This window comes from Protopterus annectens, chromosome 2.part1, assembly GCF_019279795.1.
Source record: "Protopterus annectens isolate FY-2018-M chromosome 2.part1, PAN1.0, whole genome shotgun sequence".
Classification (NCBI taxonomy): Eukaryota; Metazoa; Chordata; order Ceratodontiformes; family Protopteridae; genus Protopterus; species Protopterus annectens.
This window is the reverse complement of record NC_056729.1, coordinates 1,667,481,783-1,667,502,811: the sequence shown is the minus strand read 5'-3', so window position 1 is coordinate 1,667,502,811 and position 21,029 is coordinate 1,667,481,783. Positions and strand designations below refer to the sequence as shown.

At 41.7% G+C, this 21,029-nt stretch overlaps 1 protein-coding gene across 3 annotated transcripts in view; it reads left to right on the top strand.

The window, feature by feature from the left end:
* KLHL17 (kelch like family member 17) overlaps positions 1–21,029 on the top strand; it is a 1,233,332-nt gene that overhangs the window by 512,601 nt on the left and 699,702 nt on the right. The gene's annotated exons all lie outside the window — the stretch shown is intronic.

Genomic DNA, 21,029 nt, shown 5'->3' with positions numbered 1-21,029 from the left:
TCTGTTATGGCAGCTAAGGATATGTGGGAAGAGACTAAAATAAAGATACAACAAAAACTGAGAAATTTGAAGCTCTTGTTTATGTATCCAGTAAGATAGTAAGATACAAGCAGTGAAAATGTCCACATTGTTCTTAAATACACGAGTCAGTAGTAAAACTATATGGCCAAGTTAGTTCTGTAGTAGATTAAAAAGGGCAACATTAACACACATTTTAATTGAGTTTTTTAACATCTGAGTCCTCTCAAACAGCTCTTGCGAGTGTGTAATCTACTAGAGAAAACACTGTGGTTGGTACCATCGATTGTTGTTACTGTATCCACTGGAAAGTTAGTTTTATGGAACTGTCTAAATCATTTGTACAACATAAAAAGAAAGTATTTAACCACTAGGACAACCTTAGCTGCTGTGCACATTTGTCACCTTCTAAGGAGAAAAAAAACATGATAGGACAATAATTGGTACCAGTTTGTAGACCTTAAAATATATTAGAGTCCCGATTGGTATTTAATGATTTTACTTGTTAAAAGTTCCAGACTAAAATTTTCGCTGGTAATCGGGGGGGTGAAAATGAGAATTTGTTTTTATATACAATTGGTTGAAGCATTATTTTATTTACATTCCACAAATACGGGCAGATGAGCAATAATATAAACATTCCTTTTTGTTTACTTCATTTTTATTTATATTATTTAATTCTAATAAAATTTTATATAAAGTCCAGAGTAACACTCATAATGGAACAGCACTCATTGGTTGTGGAACTTCCTTTAATCAATTTTATTGGTTATTAATAGATTCTTTCTAAATGAGGGTGTAATGGTTTTTAACCAGTAAGATTTTTTCCCTTCTTTTTGCTTTCCAGTAGTTCTAATGAGTGAACGGAGTTACGAAGGATAACTTTGTTGGGTGTTATCTCCTTTACAGTGGCTTGCAAATTGGTGAGGTGTAAATATCTGTGATAGGGTGCCTGAAAAACTGGACAGCCTATAAGATGGAAGTAGTGTATGTGGGACTCTGATCACAAAGGTGATTATTGGTTGTGGTGTATAAAGGAATATTAGGAATAAATGGTGGGAATTCCTTTTGTTTTGATTGGGTGGATGGAGAAGAGCCCTCTCTATTTTGTCCACTAATTAGACATGAGTTAGCCTAATGGGTGTGGGGGATCATCGGCCTATTAGGAGTACAGCGGGTCATGATGTATGTGCTTAGAAACGGGTTCACCCCAAAGAATTCTTTGGTGAATCACAGTGTGAAGAAGATTGGTGAGAAAGCCTAGATATCCTGATTGATTGGTTGCTATGTCCTTGGTGGAGGATGGGCCTTTTAGGGGTAGGGCATGCTGTGATGTATGTGCTTAGTTACGGGTTTGCGCCTAAGACTACATTGGCCATCCCCAGCATGAATAAGATTGGTAGGAAAGCCTAGATCCCAATTGATTGGTTATTGTGTCATTGGAGGAGGAAGGGCCAATGTTCCTGTGGGGGATGGAGATGGAATAGCATTTGGCTGGGATGGTGTGACAGTCAGCTGTGGCATATTTGCCTTGTCACTAGTCGACCTGGAGGAAGCCGGGCAAAAGGCGCCTGCCAATTCAGAGGTGATGTGGCCGGAAACATGATTCAGGACCAGGGTCACAGCCAGACATTTAATTAAATCAAAAGACACCACAGCTGGAGAATAGTAACAATTCTAAGAGTCTTCGTTTCCAATAAAATGACCCTCATCCTGGTACCACTAAGGTTATGCGGTGTTTGCGAAAATTACAATAATCACAAAAAGCTATGATGATTAAGTCGGTTTTAATACATTGGTTATCTATAAAATATTGGTTACGAGTCTAAGTAATAGGTGCATCACTGGATAAACTAATAGAAAAACTAAGGATACGAGTTTGCTAGAAGGAAAAAGGTCTAGGTCTCAGTAATTGGAGGACCTTGTTAAGCCGCACCCATCGTCCGCCACAAAGGTCTGGGAGGGAGTGTCAGGGAAACTAATCACACTACTGTTTAAACCTGTTGCATGGGAGAAGGAAGCTCAATTATACAAGAACCAAAGGAGATTCTCTGTCAAATTTTTCGGCTAATAAATAATAATAGCCCCAAAAGTGTGTTAATAAATTCTATCTAGTCATGATGACCCACAAAGATTATGCACAATTAGAACAGAAATAAGGGTAGTAAGGTGGAGCAGTGAACAAATTATTGCACTAGCCGACTAGTGACAAGGCATGTCCTTCATAGCCTGTGGTCACACCCTCCCAGCCAATCGCTACTCCATCTCTCCCCCCCGCCCCCCAGGGCATTGGCCCTTCTTCCTCCAATGACACGCTATCAGTTGGGATGTAGGCTTTCCCGCCAGTCGTCTTCACGTTAGGGTTGGCCCAAGAATTCTTTGGAGCGAACCTGTTCCTAAGCACATATGTCATGGCCTGCTCCTCCCCTAATAGGCTGATGGTCCCCCACACCCCTTAGGCTAACTCACATCTAATTAGCAGATACAAATAGACAGGGGCCCTCTCCACCCACCCAATCAAAACAAAAAGAAGAATTTCCACCATTTATTCCTAATGTTAGATTGCACAGAGGTTCCTCCCGTACACACTCATATGGAAAGCCTGCCATAAGTTAGGATTGCCCAGTACCCCATAACCGATAATTATCTTGGTGAGCAGAGCCCCCCACACATGACTTCCATCTTATAGACTTAGGCTGCCTAGTTTTTCAGACACCCTATCACAAACAACATTTACACCACACCAAGACGCAAGCCCTCATAAAGGAGATACCTCCCAACTAAGATATCCTTCATACCTCCGTTCACATTAAAACTATTGGAAAGCAGAAAGAAGGGAAAAATCTTATTGGTTAAAAACCACTGTACCCTCATTGATAGAATCTATCAATAACCAATAAAATTGATTAAAGGAAATTCCACAGCCAATGAGATCTGTTCCATTACCAGTGTTACTCTGGACTTTGTATAACATTTTATTAAATAATGTATAATAACAAAGTAAACTAAAAGGAATGTTTATATCAGCACTCATCTGCCTGCATTTGTGGAATGCAACCAAAATAAATAAAACTTCCAATTTTGTATAAAAATGTATTCTCATTTACATTTTTTTTTTCGATTACCAGTGAAAACGTTTGTCTGGAACTTTTAACTACAAGTAAAATCATTTAATATCGATGGAGTTTCTAAAATATTTTTAGGTCTACGAACTGGCACCAATTATTTTCCTATCATGCGTTTTTTGTTCTATTTGAGACTTTGGTGGTGTGTACACTAGAGTCACAAAAACTGGGTTTAATCCGTATAGGATGATCACAAAGTGTATGCATAATTCATTCTTTACCTTCTGAATGAGAGACTAGGTTGCGATACACGTGTGAGAAGGACACACAACAAAGATGCAAGTAGGTGTGGATCTGTGGGCATACTATTCTCCTTGGAATGTGCAGATCACATTTCCTTAGATAACGAACTTGTAACCTGATTTGATGCCGTGTATTACAGAAGCATTCTGTAATGAAAGAAAAATTTCTCCTTATTTTATTTTATTTTACATTTGTTTACCAGGTAGTGTCCAACTTGGGGTGGCCCATTGGTGGTATTGGTGGAAATGGTGGCACGTTTTCAGTGGAGACCCGGGGAGAAAAGCTCCAGAAAAAAATACAGTACAGATAAAGATATACGCTAATACATTACTAAGAAGAAAAAAATATAAGAAAAACTAATTACCATAATTACCAATTTTTTGGAAACAAAGATTGGAGCAATTTTTCATGTAGTTACAATAATTATAAATATAAATATCACAGGGTCTGGATAAGTAAGTAAAAAACTGATAACAGGCAGTGAGCAGACCTACACTGATGAGACTTGCAGCAATGTTACAGAAAGTGAAAAATTTGGTTTTTGGATTGTATAAAATAAGTGCAGACCAAAGGCCGCGCAAAGGAAATACTAGCCAGTTGAGCTGTAATGGTGGAAAGGAGTACGTAAGAGGAGAAAATGAGCATAGGAGAGAGAAGTTATCCTGGTGGGGAACACGGGCAAAGCCAGTTGCTTTTAAAATAGTTTATTTTTGTTTTAAATGTGGAGGAACAAGGGGTGCATTGTAAGCTTAGGGGAAGAGCATTGCATGACTTAGCTACTTTGAGTAGAAGGAGTCACCATGATAGTTATGAGACTGTTATTTTGAGCAGTGGCTTACTGGAAGATCTAAGGGACATGCTGTTTAACTGTAATTGGAGCAAGGTTGAAATTGCAGGGCAGCTGTCAAGGCTGTGTACGATTTTGTGGGCTAGGATAAGTTGGTTTAAGTTTAACAGGTTTGGAAGTTCTAGCCAGTTAGGTTGAAGAAGATTGTAGCATTGATGGGTTTTATGGGGGTGGTTTGTGGCAAACTTTGCAATTTTGTTATAGCAGGATTTCAGATTGTGCAGGCCAGCTTTAGATAAGTTGGTAAAGTTATGAGAGCAGTAGAGAAGTGTAGAGAGTGGTTGAGATCTAGCAGTCGCTAGTTTGGCTTGGAGTGTTAGATATGGTTTGGCCCTGCAGAGAGCACTGAGTTGGTCATCTGTTGTAATACCGAGGAGTCTGGCGTGGTTTGTTGGTTCAATTATGGTACCATTTGTGGAGTGAATAAAGAGGGGTAGGTGGTTTGACTTGATGGTTTTGTTTGAGAAGATTATTCATTTTGTCTTATTTGGGTTAAGAATAAGTTGGTGGTTTGATGAGAATAATTCAACTTCTTGAAAAACTTTTTGCATTTTATCTTTTAGTTCTTGAGGGGAAGGAGCGGAGCAGATAAGAGAAGTATCGTCTGCGTATTTAGTGGTAGAGGCAAGTTGGGTTGCTTTGTTGAGGTTATTAGTAAATATGATAAAGAAAAGGGCGGAGAAGTATTGACCCTTGGGGTACACCAGTTGCAACTGGGAGTAGTGGGGAGAGTTTGTTTTCCCATTTAGTAGCCTGTTGATGGTTTGATAGATAACTGAGAAACCAAGACAGGGATGCTGGACTGAGACTGTATGTAGCAAGTTTTAGTAGTAGTTGGTGGGAAATTGTGTCAAAGGCTTTTGACATGTCCAGGAAAATTGCAGAGACTAGTTGTCCCTTGTTCATTAGGTGATGAATGGTATTGGTGAAGGATACTAAGGCTGTGTTTGTACTATACTGGGGTCTGAAACCATGCTGGGAATCTGATAGAAGGTTGTTAGTAGTAAGGTGGTGATTTAGGAGTTGTAGCTGAATACATTTTTCTAGGATTTTGGCTAAGGGTGGGAGGATAGCTATGGGGCGGTAGTTAGAGATTTCTACGGAGGGGCCACCCTTGTGGAGGGGGATGGTATGGGCAACTTTCTAGAGGAGGGGCACATATTGTTTGGAGAATGACCGATTGATTAATATAGAGATAGAATAGGCAATGGATAGGGCAGCAATTTTTAGGAATTCATTTGGAAGTTGGTCGACAGCCAGGCAGCAAGGTTTTAGTTTGCTTAGGAGCTTTTTAATGAAGGATGTTTGAAATGGTTGAAAGGATAGGGAGTTAGTGGAACTAGTGCCTAGTGAGGGGAGTGTGAGGGGTAGTTGTTTATGGTTGGCAAGGGGGGGAGAGAGAGTTAATGAAATGTGAGTTAAACTGTGAGGCTAAGGGTGTGGTGGTGGTGGTTGAGGTAGGAGTGAGGGTGGTGGATTTACCAGGATTGAGGAGGAAGTTGACTGCCAGAATTTTTAAGGGTTGTGAAGGAACTTTTGTTGAGGTGTGTGGAAGTAGTACTTTTTAGCACTATTAATTTTTTTCTAAGTCTGGTTTCTTAGTTGCTGGTAAGTGGTGAGGTCAGATTTTGTATGATCTTAGTGAGACTTTGGTTCATAGGTGTTTACTAGGCTAATGACCACAAGGGCCTTTTTAAACCTAGGCATGCATCCCAAATCTCTGACAAGTTCTGGTACCTTTGATGAGTGTAAGCAGGGGCTTGGGAGGTAAACATTTACAGGCTACCTGAGTCCATTAGAGACATAGATGCCAAACCAGGGATGAATTTACAATTTCTCATCCAATTGTCCAAGTTGCACTTGAATTGGGTTAGGGAGGCACTCTGCTTCACATGGATAGGGAGCCTGTTCCATAGATGGGGTAGTCTCTGGGATGCATACCTGTCCCTCCAGCAGTTCCTATTTGTATCACAGGCAAGGTGCAAGTCTTTAGAGTGTGTAATTCTGGTGCTGTTTGTTTTGTGGATATGCAGGAGGTCCATTAGACTGGGGTTTGACAATGCCCTTTATGCCAGGCATAGATCTCCCCTCAACAGCATGTAGGAGACAAAATACAGGGATAGGGCATTGAGGCAGTCTGCATAGGACATTTTACTTACGGCCCTGTATTCTTTTAGTGAGGAACCTCTGTGGAGATTCCATTTGTTGGATTATGCCTTTTTAGGTACATACCAAAGGAGGCATTGTACTCAATAATACATCTGATTAATGCTCTATACAGTGGAACAATGACTTCCTTGGACTTAGATGCCATACCTTTGTTTATAAGTTGCACAACATGGAATGATTTCCTTACCACTGTAGACACGTGATGGTCAAAGGCTAGATTACTATTCATACTAGGGGTTGGGAGGGTGGCCTAATGGTTAAGGTGTTTGCCTTACAAATGCAAGATGCTGGGTTTGAGTCTCACAAGGGATAATTGGCTACACTTAAAATGGCTCGCAAGGGCAGTTAGCCTAGTACTAATCCATGAACCTATGTATTCCCCTAAGTCCCTGACTACTGGGTCAGCCCTAAGGGGTGTGTTGTCAATATGATATTTACCAGGGATGGATGACTTCCCAAAGGATACTGTTATGCATTTCTTGGCATTTAATTTTAGTCCATGGCTCTGACACCAGTTGTTTGTAAGTGTCAGACCCTCCTGGAGAACATTTGTGTCTGTGTGGAGTTCAGTGACAGCTCCTAATCTGCAATCATTTGTAAATTTAGTCAGCCTGAGACCACTGACATTGGCCTTGACTTCTGAGAAGTAAATGCCAAAAAGGAGCGGTCCAAGGACTGATCCCTGAGAGACTCCACTTGTGACTGGCCTCTTTGTAGAGGTGGACTCCTCAATTCCGACTTCCTGGGTCCTGTCTGTGAGCCAGTTGGTTATCCACTGGGTGACATATGTGTTTGTACCTAACCTCTTGAGTTTGTCAACAATGCCCAAGTGAGGTATTGTGTCAAATGCCTTGGCCAGGTCAAGGTAGGCAGTGTGAATGATTTTGCCCTCATCCATTGCTTTGGTGACCTTCTCAAAGAAGTCCACTAGGTTGAGTAGGCATGATCTGCCCTTGACAAAACCAATCTGGGTTGGGTCTAGTGTTTGAAGGTTTACTATATCTCTGTTGATCATCTCCATGATAATTCCTTCCATGGCTTTACATATAAGACTAGTAAGACTTATGGGTCTGTAGTTTCTAGGGTTTGTAGATGGCCCACCTTTGTACAGAGGGATGGCTGTCGCCTTTTTCCATCTATGAGGCATGAAGCCTGCTTGGAGGGTAAATTTAAATGGTAATTCCAGAGAGAGGTCATGTATCATGCTACTTAGAAGGCATCCTGGGATATTGTCTGGGCCCACTTGATGCATTGTTCTTTGTCTTAGAGCATTAAGGATATGTTCCCTGGTGATAGTTTGGGGGGGGGGGCGTTATATTTGATGTTTCCTGAGGGAAGGTTGAGGGGGAAAGTTTGAAGCTGAATTTATCAGCCAGGAGCTTTGCTATATCTTCTGGCTTAGTGTAGGTGGCTCCATTTACAATGAGCTCTGCACACAATTGTCTATTGCCTTTGAGGTTGTGGACATAGCTAAAGAATGCTTTTGTGGTTTTCCTTGGCCCAGGAGGCCAAACCTGCCTCAAATTTGGCTTTGGTAAGACACTATCTGCCCTCCGAGTTGTTTAGTTTGAGAGTGCTTTTATCCTGCTGGGTGCTACGCCTCCTAATTTTTGCCATTATTTTTTTCCTCCTGTTATACAGCCTATGACTACACTAGGGTGGCTTGTGTTTTTTGAGTTAGTTCTGTACTTCTTCCTGGTGGTTTCCAAACCTCTTTAGGTTTAGATAGTGTCAGTTTTTTTTTGATTGCCTGTGGCAGTTACCACAAGTGTTACATGAGCCACCCTTTACGGGCTTTTACAAATGTGTAGTAATGTACATATGTGAGATATGGAGGTGAAGAAACAAGAGAAGTTTGCCAGGATAACCTGATGACTTTGTGTTTTGCATGACTAATAAATTGTTGGACCTACAAAATCCTGTGAAAGGCATATTTCTTGGCTTAAATAAAAGGGCCATTGATGCCTTCTGTAGTTGCACTAAATAAATGAAAATGCCATGCTGTTTTTTTGTAATTCATTAGTTATACTTGAAAATAATAATAGTGTTATTAATTTATTCTTTAAATCAGTAATTTAATACATTTGTTGTCAGCTTTATGCATATTCTCGATTGCTGTCATTTGAGAATATTGCATTGGCGCCTTGCTGTCAGGGTTTATTATTGGTTTCCTAAATCCGTATCTAGAGTAAACTGTTTTTCTGTAAATGAAAGAGCTGCACCAGTTGTGTTCTAATTGAATGCAGAGCAAAAGCTGCAGTTAAATAAGGGATAATTAGGATGGCATATAAAATATTGCATAATAACCATAGGAATCAATCAGAAGAGGTCAGAAAAGATTGGGAAGAGAGTTTAGATATGCAGTTCACAAAGAAACAATGGAAGGGCATATATATATGGGTCCCAAATATGCAACAAAATCTGGAAGATTTAGGGTTTCTGTGTGGAAGTGTTTTCATTCTTTTATACCTCAAGTAGACTCCAAAGAATTTTTCCCCAGATGGAAATGTCTAAGTTGTGAAGGGGGGGTGCACTGGAAGCAATATGCTATGGGGATATAATCAGTTGACAGACTTTAAAATTTCTCTGCAGAGTCCTTTGTCAAGAATACTGAGCGAGCAAATGAGTGTAACTTAGGAAATGTTTTTTTTGAGCTGGGGTACAGGATGTGAATTGCCTAGATATAGTAAGGCCTTTTGAAGTTTAATTCTGGGACTGCCAAAAAAGCAATTACTAGAAAATGGAAATCTGACTTTAAACCAACTAGACTTGAAGTAGTGAATATTGTAACAGAGATAAAGAGCAAGACGTGGGATCTTTAGAAAAGGGTAGGAGTAAATTATGTAGAAAATAAAATAAATTGTGGCAACACATGCCAAAAAAAATGTTTTTCAGGAGGAACAAAGTTTAATAGAAGGCAGATATTGAATAATCTATGTATTGTTGCTTAGGTTACACATCACATTTATTTTTAGGTTTACATTCTGCAATCTACAATCCACTCTGCTACAGGCCCCATGAGGAGCTCAGTGTCTCTCCAACCTAACACCACTCTTAAGTATTCAACTGCGGTACCACCTTTCTCATTCTTAGAAGAAAAGCGCAGTCCGGGTCTGAACTGTCCCAGCTAAAGTTAACTTTGAATATGTGTCTACCTGTTTGAGCCAATATTCATTTTCCCCTTGAGAGCACTGTGCTTTGGCTTGTAAGCAGCCCCCCCCCCCCACACACACTCATCTTCCACTTTCTCTCTTATTCCCTTCTGTTAGCAAATAGTATCCATAACTGATCAATACTGTTTGTTTGTGTTTTTCGGCTTTTCCCAGTTAGGGCTCGCCACAGCGGAACTCCGGTCCGCTAATGATTGGTAGTGGATTTTTGCGTACCGGGTTACCAGCCCTGATGCACAACCTTCAACGAAGGCACGCCCCATTCACGTATGCCTCCACACAGAAGACGCTCTAGCTGAGAATCGAACGGGACGTCTTGCTGTGAGGCGACAATGCTACCGCAGCAGCACCACCGCAGTATAACTGATCAATACTGTGTGTTTGTTAATTTAAACTGAGACCACAGTAGCCTACTGATACAAGGTTATCCTGTTTTTCCACCTGAGAAATGGTTAAGAAATGACTTACAGTTTCAGAGCAGTCCTTGGTCAATTCTGATTGTTTCTTAAACACAAACTTGTCTTTGCTTTGGCTCATTAGCAGCAGTACAAAAGAACTGCCTGCTCACACCCTTGTTCTCCCCCTTCCCTGTTTATTACCTTAAGCCAGTCCCAAAGTTAATAAATATTACCTGTGGCAGGCACCGTTTTTAAAACTACAACCACCCTTTGCCACTATCATATGTTCATTTATCAGTTTACTCTGTTACCAGCCCCCTCATAAGATCAACTAATAGGGTCTCTACCCACTTCGCTCCCCACCCTGCTCCCTATTCCCTCCCGCCCCCAGTGGTCCTACCTTTATTACACTCACAAACCTCTCCCATCTTTCCAATAGCCAACCACAGCGCTAACCCAACACTACCTCCTCCATTTTCCCACTACTATCACACCTCCTCAACTAACATGTACAAGCATACCTTATCTATGCTCACTGCATGCACTCTCCTTGCATATCTTACATCCTACCAAAGCTCCATCATTCCCCCACTCAACCACGACCACTGTACTACTACTACTCACACCACCACTCATGTCTCATCCTCACTCAGCTCCCCTCCTACCAACTCAAGAACCATCCCTATGCACCCCCCGCATATTCTACCAACTATATTACTCAAACATAAAGCATCCCTACAACTTAACATAGTAACCCTCCCACCATACCTATTACCCACAGAGCACAATCATAAAGTTTCCCTAATAAACAAACACATTCAAAAACTGAGAAAACTAATAACCTCATGCATATCAAAACTAGCCCTAAGTGGAGACATCCACCCCAACCCTAGCCCTACCATCTCCAACCCCAATCCTCATAATCAGACTAGAAACCACAACTTCTCCCATATCACAGGCAATAGAAAGCCAAGTGACTTCCTTCTACTAAGCCTAAATATTAGAAGTATATCCAACAAAGTCCATGAACTCCATGCCACCATAGACTTGTACTCCCCAGATATAGTTATCCTGACAGAAACCTGGCTAAAACCTCACATTACCAGTGAACAAATACTCCCTACCGGTTACGGCATACTAAGAGTAGACCAGCTAAACAAGAAAGGAGGCTGTGTAGCTATAATATTTAAACAGCATCTAAACATCCAGATCTTAAAATCATCAGCTGCACAAATAGGCAATGAAGAAATAATATATACCAACCTCAAAATAAACCAAAACAAAACCATCAACATAATTGGATGCTACTTCCCACCTGGCCAAAACATCCCTCCACTAGAAAACCTCCTCAGCTGGTCTACCCACCATCTCCCCCAAGAAACTATCATTTTAGGTGATTTCAATATTGACTGGCAATCCTGTTCTGGCAACAATCCAACCCATCATATTAAACCTTCATGGCTTCACCCAACTAGTCCAGTCACCAACCAGGATAAATAAAAACTCCAGCAAGCACACTACCCTGGACTGGATACTGGTCAGTAAGAGCCCCCAGTCATATATAACAGGCTGCTTATCAGATAGCCTCAGTGATCACTCCCCAACATTCCTACTCAAAAATACCTATACCAAGCTAAACCTGTCAACTGCCGTCAATAAGTCAATTACGTTAAAAACTAAATTTTAACCAACTCACATTCATCTCATCCCTCAAAGAATGTAACTAGCATCCTCTAAAGTACCTCAGTCTTGATGACGCAGTTGAATTTTTTAATACTACCTTCCTGAGCATCCTTAATTGCCATGCCCCCATAAGAATTTCCAGAACGAAAGCACAACCCTCGCATTGGCTACAGAAAACCACTAAGTCAGAAATGAAAAACAGGGCTAAAGCCTGGGAGCACTGTCACAAAACCAAAACCCCCTCAACTAGATACAAATTCCTAGAACTACAAAATAGAGTTAAAAAGCTAATAAAACAGGACAAATTCCAATACTACCAGTGTGCCGTAGACTCCTCTCAACACAGCCCCAAACAATTCTGGTCCTCCGTGAACTCCATCCTCCACCCAGTTAGTCAGTACCCCTCCTCCTAACATCCCTCACTCCTCCAAAAATATTGCTACCTCATTCAACACACACTTCACACAAACCATGCTATCACTAGCTAAACAACACAACCCCCCCCCTCCAACCTACACCTTCAACTAGTAATCTCCCCACTGCCTTCTCTTTTTCTCCTGTACCTACCTCCAACATAAAAAACTCTTAACTAAACTTAAGCCCACCAAATTAGCAGCAGACAACCTCCCAAGTGAATACCTACAAATCACAGCTGATGCTCTGGCCTACCCAGTATCCATCTTGATTAACCAATCTCTGTCAGAAAGTTACTTTCTCACACTGTGGAAAGTATCACATATAATTCCCCTCTACAAAGGCAGCCCCTCCACAGAACTAACCAATTACCGCCCCATAGCTATTCTCTCTCCACTCTCCAAAATACTAGAGAGATGCATACATTCTCAGGTCTCAAGACTGCCTCCTTACTAACAACCTCCTTTCCAATACTCAGCATGGTTTCCGACCAAACCATAGCACCACCACTGCCTTACTCTCCTTTACTAACACTATCCTTCAGCATAAAAACAATGGCTATTTCTCCTCTGCTACTTTCCTAGACCTATCTAAAGCATTTGAGATGGCCCCACACAAACAACTCATCTCTGTCCTCAATAACCTATCCTGCTCTCAATCAGTCACCAACTGGTTTCAGAGTTACCTGTCTGACCGCCAACAATCTGTTGTATGGCAGAATGACATATCTCCCCAACTACCTGTCTCCATAGGGGTTCCCCAAGGATCCATCCTTGGACTCCTACTCTCCTCTGTTTTCACCAATAATCTAGCCTCTGCCACCAAACATGGCACACTCATACAACACGCAGATGACTCTGCCATCATCTGCTCAGCCCAGTCCCTACCCAGACTGCAAAAAGTCACACAGGAAGCCTTTTCCTCTGTTGAAACTTGGTTATCTGATGCTCAGTTAATACTCAACCCAAACAAAACTAAACTACTCATCTTCCAACCCACCAAACATACTCAAAACAACTCTCTTAACATCACAACAGAAGACAACACCACTATATACCCAACTGAACACACCAAATTGCTAGGAGTGGAAATAGACAATAAACTAAAATTTGACATTCACATATCCATGACCATAAAAAAGTCCACAAAAAACTAGGAGCGTTATACAGAAATAAGCAACTTCTCACCAAAGCAGCAAAGATTTCAATAGCAAATTCCCACTGTATCTCCACCCTACTTTATGCCTCTCCAGTATATACCAACCTAAGGCAATGCGATCTAAACAGGCTGGAGACCTGCTACAACAAAATCGCCAAATTCGCCACAGGGGCATCCTACCATAGTCACCACTGTCTCTCACTTGCTGAACTGGGCTGGATTGAACCCCCTCACCTCCTTCAGTGGTATCAACTATCACTCGAGCACAAACTAGTAAACCATCCACTAAATGTCCCATGCCTCCAGAATCTACTCCAACCCTATCGCACAACCAGACCACTAAGATCCAGCAACAAAAATCACTTGCAGATCACTAAAGCCAATAACTCTGCTGGTGAAGCACTATTCTCTTGCGCCATACCCAAATTATGGAACTCCCTCCCACCCACAATTACCTCCGTACCATCATGCACCCACTTCAAAACTTTACTAAAAGTGCACCTAAAAACATGCTGGCTATGCCCTTGCAACTCCCACTCTAATATCACCCACCCCATCCAACCACTACCTTTCTTTCCACCCCACTAACTACCTTGATTATAGCAAGCTCAGATGCTCATAAGCCTAGTACTTTTTATACAGCAGGAACTTCTTATTGTAACATTTGTTAATGTCTGTTATGTACTTCGTAGATAAAGATTCTAGTTGTCTACTGATGTACTATGTCTTCATCTGTAAATATGTTTGTAATTTAATTGCTATGTTAAATTGTTAATCACTATGTAAGCCAATGTAACTACTGTCTGTTTATTTTAACTGTGGAGCTTTTCTCCCCGGGCCTCCGCTGAAAATGGACCTACGTCCAGTCGGACACTCCCGGTCAGCAAATGTAAATAAATAAATAAACATTAATTTTGCAGAATTGCATGATATCGTATTTGATTTACTCTAATGCACTTAATTGACTTAGTTAAATGTTGAACTATGTTTTACTGAATTCAGTTTGAGCGAGTGGAGTTTGACATTCGTTTATGTGAGGTCGACGTTATATATATAATTCACGTTTGGTAGGTTTCGGGTTTTGTGTGTGCAAAATGCAACATAAAAACAAAAGTATTCGAATGTCGACCGTCTATTCCTTGAATTCGACATGTTGAGTAACTGTTATTTCAAAATTTGTTTACTCTTGGCAACTTTTTTTTAAATATGTTGTGTGATTCATCGAAATGAATGCAAACTTATTTTTATATATCATATAATGTTTATAAATGTGAATTAGTATTTAATTACTTTTATATAAACAATGTAAGTTTGCTTATGTCACAAGTGATAATTCAATAAAAAAGAATAAACTGTGTTTGTTCTTAGGGTTGTTTCAAGCTGTATTAAGGTAGCCATTTAGAAGTTTGCAATGTTGAGATCACAGTTTCATTCAGGGCCTTGCCCTAGGTTTTAATTCACATTTTTTCTGTCCTTTTTTAAGTGATTTTCCCAAGATTGCTATTTACATGTTTTGCTGTAAGATATAATGTATGTACGTTTCCATCATATGCATTTCATTATATTTAATAAGGCTCATCAGTTCTGTAAAGTAAGTTTAAAAATAAGTAAATTCAATGTTTTTAAGTTATAGGGTAGCTGATGTGTGATGTTTCAAAGTGTGTGAGCAGCTCAGTCGTGAGTTACTGGCAGGCTCTTCACATTTGAAGGTCACATCTGTGTAGTTTGATCAGTATGGTAGTATTGGACTCTATTAAGGATTTATGCTGTCTAACGCTGAAGATAGCTTATTTAGCTGGGCTATTCTGAATGTGATGGAAATTTTTCATGTTGACCTGAATGTACTTGACGTACAAGTCCAAATGTTTAAAATTGGTTTTCAGAATAGTTTGCAGTGATGCAGTATAACAGAAATGAGTGGAAGAAGCAGCCATGCCCTAAAATAGTTAGGCATAAGAGGAAATTACAAGCAGGGACGGTCTAGGTACAGGAAGTAATTAAAATGTAAAAGACCTTGTCAGGCTTCATTAAGGAAAGCTAATGGCATCACATGACGGAATAAGGGATTTATAAATAGCTAATTATAAAAAAAGATTTATAAATAGCTTGTATAACTGGAAACTACTTGTGTTCTACTTTTATTTAGTGCATCTACATGAAAATAACTTCATTTTAAAGCAAGGCTGATAGAGTAGACTTTCAGTGAATATCTTGGAAAGTGTTGAATTTTATCTTTAGACTAATATTTGGGACAGTTTTTGTGTTCCGTACACATTATTAACTTTGCAGTACTTTAACTATTCCTATGATTATACTTGCTTATGACTTTTAAAGCTTTTTCTTTCACTGTTATTGCTTTGCAACTAGTTTGTGAGTGGCAAAGGGTCCTTTGGGTCCAGTCCAACCAATTGCCCGAAATAAGTAAGAAGCACAGTGTATGATGGCTGTGTTGTATGTGTAAGGTAGATTATAACGGAGTGTCAAGTGTTAGGAGAAAATACAGTTGTTGGAGTCTTGTTTTTAAGTACACTGTATAGGCCAATGTACTTTATAGCAGCTTGTTCATGATTAAACTGTCTTTCTTACAAAAATGGTACCTTTATTGTGATCAGCCATAGTACTGATACTTGGAAAATATGATGGTAAATTTTGTGACACAGTAGAAAACGTTCTTACTCTGTAAATGCTGGTTTCTCCCTTAATTGGTACTTTTTTTAAATTGTGCTGTCTTGAAAATTGTTATTGTGAGATGCGCTGTTTCTGGGACTTGCTACTGGCTTATTATACATTAACAAACAGTAGCAGCCTAACTCTGTGGCATAGAGAGATGGAGGCCTGATGGTCACCCATATCACCCAGATATAAATAGGAATTTGGGCATAGGAAGCGCTAAGCAGTGAGAGGTTGGGGTGGCTTGCACTGGTGTGCCCATCTCAGGAGGGGAGGGAGGTTAGTTTCTAGTCTGCCAATTGCTCTTATACAAGAGGAGTTTTTAACTACACCAGTGCCCCATCCCAGCAATGTAGTTTTTATGGCTCCACATTGATGGTGGTACCTACATAGGTGTATGAGATGAGAGCATGCACACATGAGGGAGGGCATAAACCATCCTGCAGAGATGTGGTACTCATGTCGGCCACCTAGGGGATGGGGCTTCGGACACAACAGAAATACCCCCATGTTTTTTTATCCTGAATGAAGGGGCCAGTATAGAAAAGAGTGGTGGTGTGTTATTCCCCAGCCTGGGGACTGTTAGGGTCTTTCCTGAAACACTTGTGGTCCTTGGTGATGGACAGGGTTAAGCAAACCCCTCAGGCTGTTAGGATGAGGATACTCCTGCTCAGTGGCTTGACAGCCAGCAAATGCTTGGACATAGGCAGGGCCACAGATTCTTCCTTGAGTGATAGTACCCTTAAGTAAGCTTGCTTGGTGCAGGTAAGACTCCCTGCATTGAAAATGATTTGGCCCAGGACCCTTGGGCTGATGGTTGACAGCCAAGAATGGAAGAAATCTGTAGAGAAAAAAAAGGTTAGCAGTGACATGAAAGTGAAGGATTTTTTATCTGACTGTACGGATTATTTGCACCTTATCAAGGATCAATGTGTTACAAGATGTTGAGAATTCTGACCATCTCTTCAAGTCCTGGGAACTGTTTGTCTCAATCTGAAATCTGATTCTGTACTTTGTCTTTTTAATCCAAGATGGAGCAGAGCTCATTATTTTTTCTGCTGTAAACACAGTGCTTCAAGCAATCTTTTCTGCTGATGCACTCACCATAGTATTAGTTCAGCTGTATCCTTTGGTTGCTTTCCAAGTATTAACTATTAGGGTGAATGGTGCAGTGATGGATTTTGAAAGTCACTTGGGACCTTTCCAGCCAAGGACATCAGCAGTCTATTAGTATGTTGTTTTGGCACAAAGGGTAACTTTTAGGTCATATGCATAATTCACCAGTTCTTCAGTTTAGGAATGACTTCTCTTTGCATGCAAAGTACTTTAATATGTGAAGTGTCAAGACATCTATGAAAATTTGCTTCTCTGTTCTACAATGTGATCTAGAACTGGAACCTGACTACATTCTACGGTTAAAAGTGAGTAAAGTGCAGCCATGTAAGTAAAAAAAGAAGTTATGTACTCACCATAACGTTCCATCTGAGTAGTTGTACTTCATTTGTCTTCAACCTGTGGGAATACGGATCCGTATCAGATACAAGCTGGCAAATATTACTAGCATCAGCTCCAAGCTCCAGACTCCTCCCCTTACCCATAATACACCTCTACTGCCTTCCATCCCCAGATCGAGTTTGCTGAACTTACACTTAGAACCCGACCTGATAATTTATTTGTGACCTATACTGCAGCCCATAGGCTGATCATGCACCAAAGTCTGGGGGAAGGAGGGGGAGGGACAGCTGAAGACAAATGAAGTACAATTACTCAGATGGAACGTTATGGTGAGTACATAACTTCTTTATCTGGAGTAGTTTACTTCATTTGGTCTTCAACCTGTGGGACAGAGTCCCCAGCTACTAAAACTCCTGGGAGGCCCTCATGGAAGGATATTCCGGAGCACCGCAGAACCGAAGGATGCTCTCCATCTTGAAATCAAGTCCATTTTATAATGAGAAATAAATGTATGAAATGAGGACCAAGTAGCTGCAGAGCAAATGTCATCCAAAGACACTCTAGACCAGAAAACCGCAGACGAAGCCATGGACCTGGTGGAATGAGCTTTTACCTGATCTGGAGGAGACATGGCTCTGTCCTTATAGACCTGCAGGATGCATGAAGAAATCCATATAGCTGTAGTGACCTTGGAGATGGGTTTCCCAAAACGGGTTTACAGAAGGAAACAAACAATTGATCAGATTTACGGATTTTTTTGTCCTGTGTAAAATAGAATCATAACTGTCTATGAACACCCAACATGTGTAGTTTGTATTCCATTTTGTTCGTAAAATTGGGAAAGAACACAGGCAAATTTATAGTCTGGTACTGAATGGTGAAGCCACCTTGGGAAGAAAAGATGGATTGGTCCGAAGGGAAACTCTGTCTTTATGAAAAATCATGTACAGAAATTTGATGGACAAGGCCTGTAATTCTGAAACCCTTCTAGCAGAGGTGACTGCCACCAGAAAGGCTGTTTTCCACGATAAAAATTTTAGATCTGCAGTTGTGGCAGGCTCAAAAGGCAGAGCAAACAGAGCTTGGAGAACCATAGTAAGGTCCCACGGAGGAATAGGATCTTTGACAGGGGAGCATAGCAAAAAAGTGCCTTTTCTAAAGGCTTTACACAGTCTGGAAGGAAGCAAAATTCTCGCCCACATGAAAATGGGAAATGGCAGCCAACTGAACTTTGACAGTAGAAGAACTAGCTCCGTGCTGGAAAATATCAGCTAGAAAATCAAGAATCGCAGAAATAGGAGCCGTGAAAGGGGCTAAACTCCTCTGAGGCCCAGAAGGAAAAATGTTTCCACTTGGTGCGATAAACCTTCCTGGTTGAAGACTTATGAGCAGCTACCAAAATAGATCTGAGGAAGATAGTCCGGGAGTCCTAGCAATTATGGGAACTGGAACAGCCAGGCTGTGAGCTTCAGGCTATCCAGAATCTGATGAGGCACTCATGAGGGGTGAGAAATCAAATCCTGAATGGGATCTAGGATCCAAGGTGGAGCCAGAAGTTGAGACCAAATGAAGGGGAAACCATACCTGGCGAGGCCAGAATGGAGCAATGAGGATCACCTTGCTCCCCTGTCGACAAGCTTTCTGCAGAAACCTCAGAATGAGAGGTACTGGCGAGTAAGCCAGAAGACAGGGAGGCCAAGCATGAACTAGTGTGTCTCTGGGGGACTCCCCCCAGCAGAGGGTTCAAAGCGAAAAACTTGCTGCACTTCACGTTGGAAGGAGATGCGAAGAGATTGCAGAAAGGTTGACCCCATTTGCTGAAGATCTATTCTGCTACTGACAGATTCAGAGACAACTCGTAAGGCATCATAATGGTCTGACTTAGCCTGTCCACTAGGATGTTGGACCGTCCTGGAATGTGCATTGTGATGAGAAAGCGACCGGTGGAGATCGCCCATTCCCACACTCTCATGGCCTCGCGACAAAGTGGGTAAGATCTGGTCCCTCCCTGTTTGTTGATATACCAGACTACTGACATATCTGACAGAATGGCATTTGTCACCAGAGGAAGAAAGGCATGAAGGGCCTGCAACACTAGATGGACAGCCCTCATCTCTTGGACATTGATATGCAAGCTGGTCTCTATGGGGGACCACAGACCTTGGACTGTCCTGCCTGAACAATACCCCCCCCACCCGAGTTGGGAGGCATCTGTGGTCACTGAGGCTTGGGTCGGGGCTAGAACAAACATCGTCCCTCAAAAATGTCCTGAGAGCTCATCCATCATATGAAGGACGGCCGACACACTTGACTTAGGTGGATAGGATAAGTCAATGGCAGTTCCAACAGGGACCATTAAACCACTAGAGTCCACTGAAGAATTCACATGTGTAGCCGAGCACATGGAAGAATAGTTATGGTCGCTGTTATCGAACCTAGGGCCCTCAACACTGATTCTGCCATTGGAAGGTGAGAATGGTAGATCAGGGAGACATGCATCCTGAGGTTTTGAACTCTCTCCGAGGTCAGGAATATTTTGCACTGAAGAGTATCTGTCTTGGCCCCAATATAGTCTATCACCTGTACAGGATCTAGGAGAGATTTGGATGTGTTGATTGTGATGCCCAAACTCAGGGCAAGTGTCAGAAAGTAATCCCTGGTTTGGGAAAATAGATGCCTGGTGGGAGCAGTGTGGAGCCAATCTTCCAGGTACAGATAGACCTGAATCCCCGGAAGCCTCAGGTGAGCCACTACAAGAGCCATCACTTTGGTAAACACCCTGGGGGCTGTGGTGAGACCAAAGGGTAGGGCCCGAAATTGATAATGATTGGCTCCTAGCCAGAAGTGGAGGAACCTCCTGGAGCTTCTGTGCATTTTTATGTGATAGTATCCTGGAGGTGTAATGAGCACATCCAGTCGCTCTCTTGCAGGTATGGCATGATGGACTGTAGCATGACCATCTGGAACTTCTCTTTGACAACAGACAGGTTCAGGGTAGAGAGGTCCAGAATGGGCTTTGTCCCCCATTTTCTTTGGCACCAAAAAGAACCTGGAGTAGAAACCTGATCCAGACTGATCTGGGGGGACGGTTTTGATGGCTCATTTTACTAGCAGCTTGGAAATTTCCTGTGCTGCTGCCTCCCTTTGCATGGGTGGAACGTCCGGGAGGTCTCTGGGAGATATGGGATAACCCACGAAGGGGATAGAATATCCTCTGGATTTGATTTGAAGCACCCAGCAGTCCATTGTTATGGATTCCCATGCCGCTGGGTGCAAGTCCCCCGACTACCTCTAGAGTAGAGCAGCCGGGCAGCCTCTCAGGGTTGCTGCCTGGGTCTTTCCGAGAACGGTTCACAAGACCCGAAGTTCCGTGGACCTCCTTTGCCTCTGGGCCAGCATCCATTCTGTCCCCCTCTGCCTCTAGGGGAAGAAGAGACCTGAGTGTCCCAGGAATACTGAGACTTCTGGAACCACATCTTCTTTTGCCGTCTCTGGTTCTGGGAAAAAGACCTTTGAGGGTTAGAGAAGCACCGGTCCTTCTCACTTTGGACTAGTGTCTCCTTGATGGTCTTACCAAAAGTGTAAAGCCGTCATAAGGGGCATTGACAAAAGATGCCTTAAAGGGTTCATAAAATTGACACAACCTGAGCCAGGCGTTACACCTCATGGACACGCCAGA